The sequence below is a fragment of the Octopus bimaculoides genome, chromosome 17 (assembly GCF_001194135.2).
Source record: "Octopus bimaculoides isolate UCB-OBI-ISO-001 chromosome 17, ASM119413v2, whole genome shotgun sequence".
NCBI lineage: Eukaryota > Metazoa > Mollusca > Cephalopoda > Octopoda > Octopodidae > Octopus > Octopus bimaculoides.
Window position 1 is genome coordinate 51,647,590 of NC_068997.1, and position 4,732 is coordinate 51,652,321.

Below are 4,732 nucleotides of genomic sequence, written 5' to 3' on the forward strand. Positions count from 1 at the left end.
ATATATATATATATATATATATTGTTGTCATTATTTATTTTTGCTTGCAATAGCCGGTTCTTTTGGTCAAACTATCTCCAGCTGCTTCAGATGCCAAAATATGAAAATTGTCAAAGTGTAGTACAACGGTTTAACGTTTTTCGAAAGTATAGTAAGTCCTACGAATGACAGTTTTTCAAAAATATTTCTCACTAAAAATGGAGTTATGATTTTATGCACCCAACAACGTTTTGCTGTTAAGCTGAAACTGTCGCTAATGTAAAAAGAAATGGAATGGTGAAACTAGTTTTTCGTTTTCTGAAAAAAACTAACGTCTTGGACTTACGACACTTTTGCATAATAGCAACGATATATACATACATGCTTCTTGATAGTTACGATTCTAGATTACATGTTTTCAATTCTTTATTTCTTTTTCAAAATTATTTGACATTTTCTGTATCATTTCATTTTGTGCTTTTTGAAGGAAAGGTTAGCATTTCTTTTGATTAACTTTTTCACCCAATTTAGGCAAAACGAAACATATTTTTTTAATATTGTTATTGTTAATTGACATTTAAAACACAACTTTGGTGAGAACCCATCCCGTTCAAATTTGACAGCTTCCCAGAAAATAAATAAAGTCTCACAAAAGACAAAGAATGATAAACAAATGTAACGTAAGATAGAGCAATTTTAGTGAGTGGGGGGAATATATTTTCCTTTGTTTTTCGTTCAGAAGTAGATAGAGTTAAACGACTCACTAATGAGTTACAATGAGGGGGAAAAAAACGAAATCCACAACACAGGGCTTGCAAACACGGGTGGGTATATACGTTATATGTAAGTGTTCGTATGACTACGTGCTGGTGTGTGTGTATATGTGTATGTGTGTGTGTGTGTGTGTGTGTGTGTGTGCATTTATGCATACATGTTTTATATGTATAGTATATCTGATGTATACATTTAGATATACAACTGCTAATCTTGAGTTTAAGGGCTACACGTACAGTAGCATCAGCCAGTCTGCATCCAGTACAGTGGTTTTATTTGTTACTATACTTCGTAGTATTATTAGTCAGAATACGCATAAACTCAAGTTTATATTATTTCTTCCCTACGTATGTTTCAGCGTTGTGGTTGTTTGAAAGCTTTGCATTGAACGTTCCAAGTGCAATTAGTAGCTGAAGCTCAACGGAACATCAGGCTACAATTTCATTGCATTAAGTTACAGAGAAATATGTGTGTGTGTATGTGTGTGTGTGTATGTGTGTGTGTGTGTGTGTGTGTATGTGTGTGTGTGTGTGTGTGTGTGTGTGTATGTGTGTGTGTGTGTTTGTGTGTGCGTTGCGTGCATAGTCGCAGGTGTGGCTGTGTGGTAAGAGGTGTAGGAGCACTGTTGACCTTTGGCAGAGCAGTTATCCATCTATGCGCGATTCGTTTTGTGTAGCGAACCGATTTACTTCGCGCATTAATACACACAGCCACCTGTCGTGAAGCGCGGGAAGATGTTTCCTCAGTTCTCGTCAGATCTCCAGGAGAGTAAGACCTATTGTCAATGTTTCTGTCTGAACTCAATTCGACGTGGAAAATATCTGACGGACAAACATTCTTGAACGTAATAATTGATTATGTGACTATTCTCCCTCTCCCTCTGTTTTCTTACTCTATCATACTCTCATTCACTCTCTCTATGTACGATGGAAAGCGTGACTGGAAATGCCAACCAACCAACCAACCAACCAACCAACCAGCCAACCAGCCAACCAGCCAACCAGCCAACCAATAAGCCAATATTTATATCGGTGATTATTATATAGAGATGCTATCACAATCGTACGAACCTCCCAGAAACAGAGCTAATAATTATTTCTTTATTGCCCACAAGAGGCTAAACATTGAGGGGACAAACAAGGACAGACAAAGGGATTAAGTCGATTACATCGACCCCGAAAGGATGAAAGGCAAAGTCGACCTCAGCGGAATTTGAACTCAGAACGCAAAAACAGACGAAATACCGCTAAGCATTTCGTCCGGTGTGCTAACGTTTCTGTCAGATCGCTAATAATAAGATTAACAAAGCTTCATATTCTGGCATTTCGTTGTACATCATTATCTTGTCGTTGAAAGGAACTTTGTATCTTCTTGAGATCTACATAGCGATATTAGTTTTTTTTTTTTTTCATTTTTAGCTTCTCTTTTTTTAGAGCTTTGCTCCTCTTAGGCAGAACATTCAAGTAAAGAAGAAGATCGGAGATAAAGTGCGATCTAACCAAATTCTGAACAGCGTAGCAAAGAACAGATAAACACAGTCAGAAGAACGACCAAATGTCAGGAAAAGAAGTTCAAACAGAAAAATACTTAAAATGGCTTCAAAACTTAATTTTTCTTTTCTTTTCATGTTGAGGTCATCGTCTTGAAATCAGTTCCACATGAAAGTAAAGTTATGTAAGTATCGTTATCGAAGATAATAATTGAGTAATAATTCTGCTGTCATTCTTACAAAGCGAAAAGTTCAAATTTGCATGATGTGACGTGAAAACTGTTCCGAGCCAAGCAGTATGTATTATATTCATTTTTGTATTTATGGAATTCAAAAAGAGAAAATTCCAATTTTTTATACGTAATAGCATCATCATCTCGAGGAAGAGCAAATCTATCATCATCACCATCATTATCATTATCATTATTGTTATTATTATTGTTATTATCATTATTATTATTGTTGTTGTTATTATTATTATTATTGTTTTTCTTTTCCTCTTTCTTCAAATTTCCTTCCATTTCTCGCCGAGTGTTTTCCATACACCTAGGGCAGAGAAGCTCATTGTATGCATTCCCAGTTTACACACGCAAAATCACAGGTAAAATATACTCAATTCAAATTCCCAATTCAAATTCCACCACCATCGACTTCGCCTTTCATCCTTTCGGGTGAAACCCCCAAATTGCTGCCCGTGTGGAAAAATTTTAAAGTATTCTTCTTCTTCTTCTTCTTCTTCTTCTTCTTCTTCTTCTTCTTCTTCTTCTTCTTCTTCTTCTTCTTCTTCTTCTTCTTCTTCTTATTATTATTATTATTATTATTATTATTATTATTATTATTATTATTATTATTATTATTATTATTCTTATTATTATTATCATCATCATTATTGCTTTTGCATAGCTTCTAACGTTGGAGATGTACTACGGTGTCAGCTGTTCACTACCAGTGAACTAAGGTAACACCTCTTATTTTTCGAGCACCTGCCGGAGTAATAAGCGGTTCCAAGCAGTGCTGTTTTCTGCAAGTGCTCCACCCTTATTGCAGTCCCTATTTCTTCCATATACTTCTCAAGAGTTTTACTCACTGTTCCCAGGTCTTCGACAATTATTGGTACTACTACAACCTTTTTCATCGATCACAACAGCTTAACCTCCTAAGCTAACCTGTTATATCTATCGACTTTTCTTTCTTCCTTATTGCATACCTTGTTGTCAGCTGGGCATGCTATATCTATGATCCAGCATCGTTTACTTTCTTTCTCAATTAAGACTATGTCTGGCTGATATTTCTATAATTAATTGCTCAAGACACAACTGTGAAATGACAGATATATAGATAGATAAGTTTCATCATATACTTCGCTTCGGCTTACTGATATAAATATTTAAAGTCCAGAGCATGATGACAAGAAAACAGTTTGGAAAACAATAAAGACATAAAATCGAAAGAATAATTGTTAATCTACATAACAGTTAACGAGGAGATAATGGCCGTCGTTGTTTTGTTGTTGTTGTTGTGGTTTTTGGCGATGTTGTTTTTGTTGTTGTCGTGGTTGTTGAGTGACTTGTGAGAGCCCAAGGCGAATTTAGTTCCCAGTAATATTATTCTGTCCTTCTGTAAAGATAGGTTTGAAGAAAAAGGAGAGGAATAAAAACATAAGGAAAAGAGAGCAAAAAAAAAAAAAAAAAATTAAGAATAAAAATAATTTGAAAAGAAAAAAAAATGATTGTGTTGAAGAAGAGTCAAAGAAAATCTAATGATTCAAAAGTAAAGAACGAAAGAAGAAAAATAAATGAGAATTAAAAAGTGATGTAGAGAGAAGAAACAAAGCAATAGAGAGATCAAGAAAAGAGAAGGAACAGGGGTGGGGGTGGGGGTAGGGATGAAAGAAAATAACTGAAATAACGAATGTCTGTCATGAAATAAAGATATTGACTATACACAAACACCTACACACACCTCTATATATGAATACATATATATATATGTGTGTGTATATATATATATATATATATTTATATATATATATATATATATGTTTGTGTATGTATATATATATATATATGCAGGGTGAAAGAGAGACAGAGAGAGGGAGAAAGAAAGATAGATATATATGGAGACATACAAACATGCATACATACATACGTAAACACACCTATACAGACATATGTATATATGTGAATACACACACGCACACACACAAACATACACACATATCTATAAATTCCTTGAGTGAGTGAGTGAGAGAGAGAGAAAGAGAGAGAGAGAGAGAGTAAGGAATAAATTAGAGAAAGAAATGAAACTAGGGAACGAAGGAGATAAATTTCAAACTAAAATATAAGTAAATTAAGAGACGCGAGTAAATTGATATATACATATATATATACACACACACATACAGAAATATACAGACTCACACACACACACATACACATATACATATGTATATATAGATACGTATATATATGGATGTATGTATATACATAC